Source organism: Cydia fagiglandana, chromosome 17, assembly GCF_963556715.1.
Source record: "Cydia fagiglandana chromosome 17, ilCydFagi1.1, whole genome shotgun sequence".
In the NCBI taxonomy this organism is placed as follows: domain Eukaryota; kingdom Metazoa; phylum Arthropoda; class Insecta; order Lepidoptera; family Tortricidae; genus Cydia; species Cydia fagiglandana.
Window position 1 is genome coordinate 15786252 of NC_085948.1, and position 14817 is coordinate 15801068.

Consider the following 14817-nt stretch of genomic DNA (forward strand, 5'->3'; position numbering starts at 1 on the left):
ACGATGGGCCAACGCCGGCCACTCTAAGGGACGCAGCCATGCGGTAGAATGAGATAGCAATATCACTTGCTCCCTCTAACGCATAAATGCGTCCCTTGGAGCGGCCGGCGTTGGCCCATCGTGTAGAGGAGCCATAAGGTTAGGTACCATTCGGATTCAGGCTACAGGGCTACACTAGCATTGGGTACCTTTTTTTATTGGGAGAAAAATCCGTTGTGGTTACCTCCGCACCGCAGGGACAGCGCGGTGGTTATGTCGGACTTTCACCGACTAAAACCCTCCCACAGTTGTCCTCCTCGGCGTATTTCGGACGGCTCTGAGGTGCTACCGCCAAAACTGAAATTCGCAAATTGCGGGGATCTTTCACTTTTACTCCAATGAAGGCGTAATTAGAGTGACAGAGAAAAATGCCCGCAATTTGCGAACTTCGATTTTCGCGGTTATATTTAGCCCTGGGAACTCCAATGAACGCGCCAGTGCGACAGGCAGGGAATACCGTTGCCGTATTCTTAAGCCCGGGCTACAGGGCGAGCATTGGGTATCTACTGCTGCAGTACGAGTATTCATCATCATCATCATCATTTCAGCCTATATACGTCCCACTGCTGAGCACGGGCCTCCTCTCATGCGCGAGAGGGCTTGGGCTATATAGTCCCCACGCTAGCCCACTGCGGATTGGGGACTTCACATACACCTTTGAATTTCTTCGCAGATGTATGCAGGTTTCCTCACGATGTTTTCCTTCACCGAAAAGCTAGTGGTAAATATCAAATGATATTTCGTACATAAGTTCCGAAAAACTCATTGGTAAGAGCCAGGATTTGAACCCCTGACCTCCGGATTGAAAGTCAGACGTCATATCCACTCGGCCACCACTGCTTCACGAGTACGAGTATTGCAGCGCGACATTACTGTAGACTACTGTTAGTTTGCTGCCCGGATTTTTTACGCGTAATTTCGCGCTGTAATACTGCAGCAACAATGCTGAGTTCAGTCTGAATCCGAATGGCACCTTTATTTTCTTCTATGAACAGTGCTAGTCGGTGAGTTGTTCAGTAGGCGTCCGACTTAATTCATCCTTCAGGATTCATCCTTGAGGTTTTTATACCTTTTAGGTGCAGAAGAAAGGGGTTCTTCAATAATCTGGTATTCAGGATTCTCAAGTGTTGCTTATGTCCATGGGCGACGGTGTCCGCTTCCGATCAGACGGCTTGTCTGCTCGTTTGTTGGCACACAAAAACAAAACATACGTAGATACACGTGTCTTAGATCATCATCTAAACAGAACAGTTAGTTGACATTGCCAGCGATCTCCAGCGTGTCAACGCGCGCCCACACCCTTCCGCACCTCGTCGAGGTATGCACGTCCACAATATTTTGTTGTCCTATCCGACGCAAGATCGGGCTTGCTTGCAACGCAAAATTGGGTTTTTGAGTCCGCACGGCCTGATTTGATCGGACAATTTAATCAAATTAGCGACAAATTATCCCCGTCTGGACAGGCCTGTTTCAGTCATCTTTATGTCTTTTTTTCGAGAATGATCTTTTCAGCTCTACACAGCAGAATCAAGGTTAGAACCCACGATTTTTAACCACTACGCACATAAATGAAATGTTAAAGAAGGCGGGTTAAAATTTTCCAAACGCTTTTAATTATAATTAAGACTGTACCTCCGGAAATTTATCTCCTCACTAATGCGTTCCACTTTCAAAGCGTCAACCGTTCCAAGAAGCTTTTAAATGCAACAGATTAATTAATTGAGTTTTGTTTTATGGCGAGCACTAATTAGATACTTAACTGAAATCTAAATTATACCTCACGCCTGCGGCTGGCACCCGAGAGGGTCTACCGCGAACCACGTTCGACGTGTTGGCTCCCTGTCACACTTACGAACGAATTTACAAGTGCGACAAAGAGGTAACACGTCCAACGTGGATCGCGGTAGTCCCTCAGAGTCACCGGACGCGTGGGAGAACGTTACGGCTCGGCTGCGTTACAGTGAAGTATAGGTTCAAAGGAGTACCGCAAGAAGGGCGACTTCAAGGTATACTAGTTGTCACCCGCGGCGACTTCATATTCGTACAAACAGCAACACTCCTAACGCTACGTCTTACGTAGGCGAACAACGCGCGAACGCGGCGCGGCGCGGCGCGGCGAAATCAATCCTTTGATTCCCATAGAAGTGTCCTACGTAAGCGATCTCGTTGCGAACGCGGTGCGGCGCGATTTGCACGCGAATGTCAGGCGGCGCGGCGCGGCGCGGCGCGGCGGCGGCCGCTTTCGCCGCGCCGCGCCGCGCCGCGTTCGCGCGTTGTTCGCCTACGTAAGACGTAGCGTAACTACATCGGTGGACCTAATTACAAAAGGCATAAGGTCCACCGATGTACAGTTAACAGTGTGGGTGATGGTACGCGTGGATTCGAGAAGTAATACGTAATGAATTTTCAAAAATGCTAAATTCTCTTTTCTCATGTCTCAAAGCTAGCCCCTCTGGGCTGGGCTACGGTAATTAGCTAGTCGTCTAGTAACACCTTGGCAATGCAGCGTCCCAGTCATAACTCAGTCCAAAAACAAACCAAATCATTGGCACCATTACGAAATACGTCTCATACAACGGACCTCGCGCCATTAAGCACATTTGGCAAACTGCGCTAGCCAAATTATTCCAAGAAATGGTGCGGATCTCTATGGTTATCAAGAAATTTATTACCACGGCCCTCTGGACTGAGGTTTTACTTCATTCGCCAAAAAAGTGCACCGAAAGAGAAGTCTAACTAGAGGATCGTTTCGTTTGCCAAAAACGTCAACTGATGCGCGCTGCTGCAGCCCAATATCTATCTTCGTACAAGGTTCACAATGACGCGCAATATAATACAGGCATAGTTTAAAGGGTTGACAGCAATTAATGACGTCACTATATACTTAGACAAATGCCTGTATAGTGCTCCGAAATATTTGTGTTGAACAAAATCTCCAATCCGTTTATATCCTTCTTGGTTATTATATACATGTATGTATTACGAAAACGCGGCGAGTCAGCCTCAAATCTGAATGCTTAATTTTGGTTCTCTTATTTATCGCCGAAAATGGTATGGCCGATTATAACTTCCCAACTCACGTTTGGCGGAATTTCATTTCGCCGAATTTTCATTTCCCAACTTATCAAATGGTTTTTTTTTATTTGCCAACCGCACAGTTACCAACTAAACGTTTGGTCTGTGTTTTATAATGCCTATTTTCAAAATGCCAACTTTCATGTCGTAGAATGTTTTAGTTGGCATAATATACACTTAGTTGTTTATTGTCTACCATTTGTTTCATTTGGTCAGACTGTGCCAAAGGGGGGCCTTTTGTAGGAATAACTTTACTCTAAAATCAAAAATGGCCGAGATATTTGACACGAAAGTTGGGATATTTGACCCGAAAGTTGCTGTGATGTAATTACGTTTTTTAGGTTGTTGAAAAAAAAAATAACCTCGAAGACTAAGGCGGGAGCAAAGCTCCCGCCTTAGTCTTCTAACCTAACCATATCCAAGTCGGTTCTGCCCAGGAAGGTCTTGCTCGCTCGCTTCGCTCGCTCGCTGCCACTGGCTTCAAATATTAAAATATACATTATAAAAAGTCGAACAACTCGGCCATTTTTGATTTTTTGGTATGTATCTTTTTCCTATTTGTAACTTGCCTAATGTATGAAAAGCGAACTGTAGCTTCAACGAAACGTTACTCGTCCAAGAGTTGTTCGACCAAGTGAAAGATTTGAGAAATGATAAGTCTCCCAAATGTTTAGAGGCGTTATAATAATCTGCTTTATAATAATTCTACCAATTGAAACGTTGTCACACAAAAATTTGCTAATCGTTAGTTGTCAAAGTGAAACGTCGGCGAAATGTTGGTTGGCAAATGAAATTCCGCCAAAAATAGTTCTGCGAAAAGGCAGAACACCCTTAATTTTATTGTGTCAAGCGGCCGCGGCATAGTTAGGCGCGCTGGGCGGGAAACGGTCGCGCCCGTGCGGCCATTTTTGTGATTTCGGCGGGAAATCTGACGTTCCGTTTTGTGAAAAGTGAATTGTGATTTTTTTTTATTAATGGATGTTTTGGGACGGATGCTGTGGTCAGTATTATAACTAAGTTTTTTTTAAATCTTAATGAGCTCATAAGTTCATTGTTATTGTAAAAGAGACCCTAAAAATATCACGTTTTAGTATGTAGCCATGGTCTTTATATATGTGACGGACCGGAAACTGGACTTTAATGATTTTGATCGTAAACATAAAAAGACATGAGATTTGAGAATAAAGGTGTTTACCGATGTTTTATGTCTATAAAATATATTTTGAAATTAACAATTAACTTCCTTAATTTCCAAGTTTTTATTTAAATTAAAATCATTAAATGACTCGTCGTGTTGATGTTAATTATATTTAGGCTTACTGGAAAAACAAAGAACAATAAAAATATTAATTAGGTACCTAATATACCGATAAGAACAGAAAAAGTACGAGTATGACACATAAAAAACAGATTTGTCCTTTACTACTTTATTTTTTAACAATAAAATTAAAATAAAATTTAATTTTCCAAAACCTACTCACAAACTACATAATATCTGCTTGTAATTTCAGACTTAAATGCACTTTACTAAAATTAGTTTAATAGCACACTCAAAGTTTATGGATGAGATCAGACCATCAAGTGGATATCTATACTGGGGATATCGCACTCGTATTGGGGCAGATTTTTATTTTTTGCTGTAGATTTTTTTTTCGTTACCTACATTACGATTGGTTAGTTTGAAGTGTTCCTAATTCTGGGCGAACTAATATGAAATCAAAACCGGTCCCCAAAAAAGTGTGTACTTTTATTTTAAATTATGTTACTTTCTACGTTTTCGTAACTCGGGGGAAGATTTTGTATGATAAGTATCACAATACTCGTAAACTTAGTTTCCCTAAATTCTACAACTTGTACAAAATCCCTCAGTGCGATTGAGACGAAAACCGATAATTTCAATAGCTGTAACACCGAGTGCTTATAATAAATTATTTTTAGAACAGCCTCATATAAAACCGATTATTTGAACACAAATAACGTTCAAAATAGAAAACCGCAATCCCTAATGATCCGATTCTAAATAATATATACAACGTTTATTGAAGAATTCAGGGTTGCCAGGTGAACGGAAGTGAATTATCCTAAGTGTCATAATTATCGTACCGATAAGAAAAACATAAAACATAAATAGCTTTGAAAAACTACATAATTTACATTTAAATGTTTTGTTTAGAAGAAATTTGTCGTTTTTAACGCATTGGACTGAACTTTAATCTCCATTTCCGATTTGTCACATCTTCAAAGATATCATTTCGGTGAATGATCGATATTCCCCGCTCCACCGAAGCAAAGCTACCTGCCAACGTTTATTATGACATTTATGACATGCGAGAAACAAATGACGGGAGAATATCATTGGATGTTTAATGATAATGATTATAGTGCAACATAAAATAGAAACAATTTAATTACATGGAACTAAAAGAAATCCATACAAAATTTTTGCCATGTTTAGGTAAGCATTTTCCGACAAAAATGTGACAGTTACGTTGGAAGTGGCGCCCTCAAAATTTTCTAAAAGTTCTTGTCGGACTATAGAACGTGCCGCTATAATGTTTCCAGTGGATTGGTCATGATAGTAGGGTGTTGAAGATTTTGTAAATATCAATATCGCGATTTTTTTATTTAAATAAAATTAAGTTCACCGCCTCAAGGTTAACCCTCAAGCGAGATCCTAATCTCGACTCACAGCTTTGAGACGCTAGCTAGTCCAACGATCTCGCACTGCACTCGCTTTTAGCTCATATCATAAAGTCACACTCGTATTTATATACCTTTCATTATGTAGCATTCACATTCTACTATTGTTATTTTTTGTTTTTAGCACAATGTTTTGCCAGATAAATGTTCTATTTTTCTATTCTATTTCTATATTGTGTGCACATTTTATTTATTTTGGCTTGCAATTCAGCACGAGGCAAGTGATTGAACCGTCGGCCTCATATTGTATAAGCTGTCAGTTGAATACGCCCCACAGTGTTTCGTCTAGAACAAGCTAGGTGGACAAAAGTCGTTATCAAATTATCTCTAATGAGTCATTAGATATGATAAACAACATGTTGAAACCCCCAAACCCATTAATAGATTATGTCTAACTTTCTAATTTTATGAGCCATAGGGTGCAGAAGTCAGCTAATGAGGTAAGTGCAATTGCACAATTAAATCAGTTGCAATTTTGTGATGCGTTCAACAACATCTCTTACAAGTAAAACGTTATTTTATGAAAAGTTTTGGTAATAGATCTTATAACTGAAGGTAAGCACTTTATATTTTTCATAAAAACATGTTCATATCAGTTGTAATAATGCTCGTATAGAGCAATAAATATGCACTTAAAAACGTGGTGTTTTTTTCTTCATTTTAGAACTTTGATAGACTAGCAAATACTTGACACCGCTTGACACCGGTCTAGATTTTTGATATTATTTACTTGCATAATTCTAGTTTATGATGGTGTATATTTCATTTTGCATAAATTTGCATAACATTTTTTTTTCTTTTTTTTTGCAGAACACGTTTTCTCTATTTTAAGGAAGGGGTTTTTGAAGAATGGATAAATAAGGGGAAAAACGACGAAAATTTCCACCTTTATCAGTTTATATTGGTAAAATATGAGTTACGAGATTTCAAAGAAGAGTCTGAGAGACGGTTGAAAAATATTTTAAGCAGTTATTCATCAAAACTGAATACCAAGTGGAATAGTGCGTCAAGATTTAAAGAAGCAATTTGTGGAAAAGTTCAAAAGTGTTATGGATGGCCAAACAAGTATACATAACTAGACCAAGTGCATCAACGTCGTCTGAAAATGTTAATCCTGCAGGAAGACCCAAATTAAACTTCATAAGTTCCCCTTTTAAAACGAAAAAAACGCGGAGTTAAAGATCTGGTACAATTACGTACCTACCTATGTTTTAACTGCTGCCGAAATTCCGATTGATTCGTGATCGGCAGAAAATAGACACGGCAAAAATGTTTAAAAAAAATTAGAGAAAGTCCATATAAGCCAACGTAGTCTTGTTCTTACGACAGCAGTAGGTACTTCAATGAATTCTAGGCAGCTAAGTGTTAATGAGGCATTAGCATATTATATTGAGTCAAAATCGACAAATAAAAACTTACAAGCAGACTAAAATGTGATCAATGAAGGCTGATTATCATAAATATTCATCATATCATTATTTGTCCAATGCAAAAGGTACAAGCGTGTTATATCCTTTAGAAGAACTTTAAAAAACTTACGCAAAACAAGGAAAACAATTATTATTCTGATATAATACATGAGTTAGAACAGATTATTAGGTTATTAATAATTAACAGATTAATTATTAATAATAAGTTAAGTTTTAATTAATTTTCTATATTATATTTCTATTTTTTTGTATATTTTTAAGTAAATAGTATGAAAATAATGTATCTAAAGAACTGTAAAATTTTGTTTATTATTTTGTTAATAAATTATTTGCAAAAAAATATATAATTAATTTAAATATATATTTTATTTTAATTTTTTTACGTTTTTTTCATGGTATTTTAAAATTTTTAGTAAATTATATTTAATTGAACAATACTAACCATAATACTACCCAAAAACACAAAAAAATAATTTTGTCCACCTAGCTTGTTCTAGACGAAACACTGTGCGCCCCTTGGCAGTGCATCGCATCCAACTGCTCGGACGTTCATAATTAAATTAAAAACAATAAGAAAGTTCATGGTTTTTATCTTATTTTGATACAACATTAAAGAGCGTTCATGCTGATTGGTGTATACAATTATACATACATACATATAATCATGCCTATTTCCCGGAGGGGTAGGCAGAGACCACGGATTTCCACCTGCTACGATCCTGCCATATCTCTTTTGCTTCCTTCACTTTCTTAACATTCCTCATACACGCTTATGTTTAGGGTGCTCGTAACCTGGCCTTTCTTCAGGATTTCCCCGATCCGATCAGAGAAAGTCCGCCGAGGTCTACCCCTTCCAACTCCCACTTCTACTTCTCCCTTATACACTCTCTTTGTTAGCCTTCTTTCACTCATTCTTTGTCTGTGTCCAAACCATCTCAACATACCTTTCCCAATTTGATTAGTGCATGCGAAATACCAACGAACGAACGACGAATACGAATGGTACGAATGGAGGTCCAAGGGGGAGGCCTATGTTCAGCAGTGGACGTCTTATGGCTGAGATGATGATGATGATGATGATGCGAAATAAAGTGAAATTTACGCCAATCACCAAGACGATCGTCTACGTATCAAAACCAGCTCAAAAGCATTATAAATTAATAAATTAGAATCGGTTTTCCGGAGATGTCCAGAGATTCTTTGTACACAACAATTTTTGAAAAAAAAATAACCCTGATTTTTATTTATGAAATGGATTTTAGATTCATTTATATAGTTATATTTTATTAAAATAAATAATTTAACACATTTGCTACTTGCGTTTAGTGGTAAATGTATGAACTCGCAACAAACAGCTCCAATGTGAAGGCCAGCCACACTTACCCCGCAGCCTCACTATCTACACACTAATCCTTGTTGTGCTTACTTTATACATTGTCTACATACCGTAAAAGTATAAAACTTTGCCCAACATAACTTTGCCCACCGCGTCACAGTTCAGTAAAAGCAAAATAACTTAAAAGCACCTATACTTCTTCAGAAAGTGTAGGTATCTGTAACTTTCGGTGGGCAAAGTTATATTAAAGTGCAAAATTTTATACTTTTACGGTATATCTTTGGTGGGATTTACTTGCAGCAATACTCCGCCTGAACGTTTTACGGCGTATCTAATACAAAGATATCCGTCTGCTGGTCTGATTTATACTGACGTTAGCTGCTGACCTGATTGATGGTTCTTTAGTTTATAGTCTGGCGAGGATTTGTTCAATTACTGGATAGCAAATACATATACATATATAAATAATGTATTTATTATGTAATCTAACCAGGCCGCGTAGCCAAGACGCCGATCGCTTACGCTCCGTAGCGATCCAAAACGCAACTGTCACTGTCGCACTAATATGGAAGTGTGATAGAGAGACAATGGTTTTCGTTGGCGAAGCGATAGCGATTGTAACCTTGGCTAGGCCGGCTGTTAGGTCAAGTCGACATGAAATATATCTTTACACTTTTGCACCTTACTCCTCTGTAATAAGGCGAAAAATGTAAATATATTTTTGACGTCGACTGTACGATACTTGTTACTTAGATACTGCCAGGAACGTACTAGTAGGTAGGTGCTTGAAGTTAGAAAATAATATTATATTTTTAAAAGATATATTAGAGGGTTATTGTTAAATATCAAACGGTGTATCAACGCCATCTAGCCGAGTTTAAGGCAAAGGTGTGGCGCCATCTATTAGAGAATGACTTTTTCTTGATTTCCGATGCACGTTTTTGCCTTATTAGTGTTTCGTACAAAACTTTGTTTACGGAACACTTATGGGATCACTTCGGTCTTGCAAATCAGTTAAATACGTTTTTATCAGAGACCGTTTGACATAGATACCTAAAATTTGGAACAGTTATAGCAATTACCACCACTCATATTGTAAATAAGTCAAAACTGCTTATTTCTTATTAAAGGGGGAAATTTAGGAGGTTGAGAGGGGTAGGCTGAAACTTTTTTCATTTGTAAGAATCGTGTGGGGTACCATTAGAAAGCTTGCAAAAAATTGAGTCGATGGACTGATTTTGACTTCATTTTAGACTGCAATAGTTTCGTCAAAAAATGCACTTAAAGTTGCAAGTTTTCATACATAAATTTTCACCTCTGTCCTGGCGATTTTCGCGAAAACTATAGCTAACAGGCAGCTGACCAGTCAATACCCAACTTAAAGAAGCATGGAGACGGCGGGAAAATTATCAGCTTAACTTTATCTTTATTAGTTTTTCAACTGCAGCTTGACCTTTGGTTGCTTAGGGCTAGCTAACTGATGCTTACACTGGTCAATTCATATTTAGCGAGAAACATCCTTAGTTAAAACTTTGGCATTGAAATTTATGACTTATGTCTTTGACACTAAGTTTAATCCTGCTTGCTTATTTTTGTGGGATATTTAATTTTATCTCAATAGCCTACTATAAGTATGAGAGACATCTACAAAATACGACCTTATTATATTGCAAATAAGTTTCAATTTCGAACGGGCTTTCCAACCAATGGACTAGGCATCTCAAAAATCTGAAAAATTCAAATTAAGAATTCCGTTCTTGACTGTCGTTTTTTTTCCACAAGAGGACACATAGAGTTAGTAAGGCGTATAGAGATAATAAAGTCATTTAATACTTATGAACAGCTTTGGCCTCATGTATAGATTTTATTGAGAGTATCTGATTCGTCGAAACAATATACACAATATTCCTTTTCATTAAGTACCATTACATTTCTGTATTAATTGTATAATTATAATATCTATTAAATATTCAGTACTTATGTATATTTTTGAACGGATCGGTGAGCAACAAGATTCAGGGCTATAACCGCGAAAATAGAAGTTCGCAAATTGTCACTCTAATTACGCCTTCATTGGAGTAAAAGAGAAAGATCCCCGCAAAATGCGAATTTCGGTTTTCGCGGTAGCCCCTCAGTCCTGTTACGATAAAATAATTTTGGAAGACATTAATAGTATGTATATGACAGTTAAATATCACAGTTTTTAGAAACAAAGGTAAAATTGACGAAATATTTAAAGTTATCCGATCTTGTTTTTTAGCAGTTCTAAATAATATTAAAGTCTATATATATATGGCATAAAAAAATAATGAATTCTAAATTCAAATTGAAGGAGTATACATTTAAGGTAATGAGTTCTAAATTTAAATTGAAGGAGTATACATGTAAGGTATTATAGGCCAAGCGCGCACCACGATTTTAATTTTTGCGACACGATTTTAGAATCGCACTGTAATATATCGCAGAAAATTCACAGCGCGCACTGCGATGAAAAACTCGACGATTTGTTCATTCTCAACATGGATTTCGTACCCGTCGCTTGTCATGAAACGTGTCTTTAATATGCGATTGCTGTATGACTTTGAGCATTTATAAAACAAAGGCGATCCGTCCGTCCGTCAATTTCCATAATTAAATGGTCAACATCTAGCGTCTCATTTTGAGACTCCATTGGAGAAGCAGGTGCCGAGATGTTGGGGTTTGGAGAACGAAATGCCGACTGAGGTCCGGCCGGGGTGCGATTTTATTATCATAGTGCGCGCGGGGCCATACAGCTCCGCATGCTGCAATTCACTTTGCGACAATCGCGTCGCGAACAATCGCGGAAAAATGTGACAAATCACAATTTTAAAATCGCAGCGATTTTTTTGTCGCATATGCGTGCACTAACATATAAACACATAGGTACGTTGCATTTCTGCGACAAAATTATCGCAGGACAAAAAATCGTGGTGCGCGCTTGGCCTTACTCTAAATTATTATAATACATCAAGCATTCGCGAGATGCTCGACTTCGGTATTCAAACACAAAGCAATAGTACAAGAATCTAACTAAATGCAAAGGCCGAAGGAGCGATTCGAAGATCCGAAGCGTCCGACAGACGCGCGCCTCCCGTAACTTTTCCAAGTATTTTTAAGTACAAGTGTCTAAGTCGCAAGATCCAAAGGCTGAAGTCGCATTGGGCCGAAAGCCCGAAGCATCCAGGAGGTCAGTTCTAAACACAGGTAATTAATACAAGTGTCTAATAGTGAAGGCCGGAGTGGTGGTCAGTGGTTAAATACAGAACTGACAGCCTGGACGCTTCGGGCCTTCGGCCCTACGCGGAGCTCGGGCTTCGGCCTTCGCATTTAGATACTTATACTATTGTTCTGTGTTTAAGTACTAACATCCTGGACGCTTCGGGCCTTCGGCCCTACGCGGAGCTCGGCCTTCGGCTTTCGCATATAGACACTTGTACTATTGCTCTGTGCTAAAGCGATGACATTTTGCTAAAGCTCGGCCTTCGGCCTTCGCACTTAGACACTTTGTACTATTATTCTTTGTGTGTAGTTGAATACGGTATCCTAAAAACAGGCAAAAAACCTCTGTAAAATGTAACGATGCGAGCGGTACGGCTACCATCAGTTTGGCATTGACATAAACGCTACCGTGGGCGTGAACGTAATTTACTTTCTATGCATCTCGCTCGTACTGACATATTAGTGCGAAAGAGATATACCTATAGGAAGTAAGTTACGTTCACGATATCGTTTATGTCAATGCCAAACTGATGGTAGCCGTACGGAACACTAAATGCCTCGAGCTATCTCGGGCTTGGCCAAATTATCTTTTTTTTTTGAAATACGTTATCCATATATCTTTGGTTTGGTTTGAGCTACGGTGGGAGCTGCGTTGCCAAAGATAATCAAACCAGGGATGTTGCGAATATTCGCATCCTTATCCGCATCCGCGGAACATCCGCATTATTTTTAACACCCGCATCCGCATAAAATCGATGCGGAGCATCCGCATGATGCGAATGTCGACCAAGTAGGTAACAGGAACGTATTAGAGACGGCACCGCTGGCATAAGTGCTAGGTAATTTCGTCATTATATATAACGCAATCGTCTAGATTCCGAAAAAGCGGCCAAGTTATTGTTTATTAAATAAAACACAACCTATATTCTTGTTCAAATACTAAACGTTTCGTTTTTATTCATAAAAAAATACTAAAAATGTAACATTTGACGTTTTTTGAGTATACCAAATCTTGACATCCGCATCCGCGGATGTGAGGCTTTAAATATCCACATCCGCATCCGCAACATCGAAAAATGCAGACGCAGATGTCAAAAAATCTGCATCCGCAACATCCCTGAATCAAACATACACATGAATAACTTATGACACCCTTCTTTTTTCGTCCGTGGCTAAAACACGTGTTTAAAAACAAATAAATGTAACATACGCCAGCTTTTACTCAGTCTTGTTGATTTAAAAGCCAAGGATATTAAACAAACGCCAATTTCACAAATAAAACGAAGGTTTAAACGTCAAAACAATCATAATATTTCACGTACGTTTGGCAGTCAGCTTTAACGAAAAATAAACATTTTATTGTTTTTGTTGAAACGTGGTAGAGGAAAAGCGGAACACATTGGCGGTGTAATGGGTTACACATTACACATTTAAATGTTTCAGCATCGATCCACGAGACTGGATTAAAAATAATAGATAACACAGACTAAGACAAACTAGTAACAAACATACATACATAATAATGTTACTACAATTTCAAGTCAAGTTTTATATAATGTTACCCACAGATATAGTACATAATTTTTTTCCATCGTACTTTCACGGAAACCTACGGACGTGTCTTGCTATTTCAGTCGGCTTCGGTACAAAAACTACTGAGGTTGACTGAAGTAGCATGACAAATAAGTACGAACGTTTCCGACAAATTACGATGGAAAACAATTTGAGCACTACATCTGTATTTGATTTTGTCGTTTTAAGAGAGTTTTAAAAGAACGGAATTTCGGTTGAATGGCGGGGGCTATAGTCTGTCCCCATCTTTAGGTATTTAAAAAAAGAGTAAACAATATCTACCCTCAAATAGCTTCTTAAGCCAGTTATAGATGGAAACATTACATGATCAAATAATGTAGGTTGAAGTCAGTCGTCAGTCAGGTCGTTCAGTGACAGTCCAGTTGGTTTTGTATTTGGTTGGTTAATCAATATATGTTATAACTTGTTTTGTTTTCTTTTATTTAAGTACCTAAAGAAACGGTATAGGTTCGTGTGATCATAATTCGTATTTTATTGTTTTCAACTGAAGATTCCTCAGACAGTGCCATTTGTTATACATTCCCGGTTTATCCGACACGATCTATCTCTTGCGCAACGAACAGCTGATGCCATATTTTCGTCTGTCTGTCATGTCCAATTAAAAGCACATTCCGCGGCTGCTTCTCAATTGTTTAAGCTTTGGATAAAGAATTTGGGTCTTAGAAGTGAATGGGCTTAAGTCAAGTTGTTTACACGCGATTATAACGCTTATTGCGTGAAACTTTCTAGGGATGCGTGAAACATGCCTGATCGCATGGTGTAATAATATACTCCGCCTGGTACTCTCTTCCCGTCTTTTCGTGGTCACGTGACTGACACAAGCCTACGTCATCGTGCGACAGCGCTATATGATAACATGCGATAGCGCTATATATAGCGGCCATGTTATTTGATGATCAAACGAACTTCTTGAAGTGAAGTTCGATCGAAATTATATGAGTCACTTCATTTGAAGATATAAATGTATATTAACCATGTAGTTTCCCTATTGTACAGGTAGCATCGCACACATTTAAGAGTAAGTATTTTGACTTAAAACTGAGAAATAGCAAATTCCGCCCACTTCCGGTTACCGCTCCCCTGCGTGGGGGCCGCTCCGCTCTTCATTATTTTTAGAGAAGGCAGGAACCAAAACTTATATCAGGGTTCTAGGGCGGGGGGGACCTTATATTATATCTTCAAATGAAGTGACTCATATAATTTCGATCGAACTTCACTTCAAGAAGTTCGTTTGATCATAAATTATATTTCGTCACTTCATTTTTCAGATATAAATGTATATTAACCATGTAGATGTTTAGAGATATAAGTTTTGGTTGAAATAAGATAAAAGTTATAATTGTCTTTTTCTTTTATCTTTTTATTTATTTACTAATTACTTTTTTTTTTGTGTTTGGTCCAAGT

The 14817-nt window shown here is 38.2% G+C and overlaps 1 protein-coding gene across 1 annotated transcript in view; it reads left to right on the plus strand.

The window, feature by feature from the left end:
- The first annotated feature begins 3950 nt into the window (after positions 1-3950).
- Positions 3951-14817, plus strand: part of LOC134672576 (SET domain-containing protein SmydA-8-like) — a 69100-nt gene continuing 58233 nt past the window's right edge. Inside the window, exon 1 of the mRNA XM_063530520.1 lies at positions 3951-4114. The gene's annotated coding sequence lies outside the window, so the exon portion shown is untranslated. The remainder of the gene's footprint in view (positions 4115-14817) is intronic.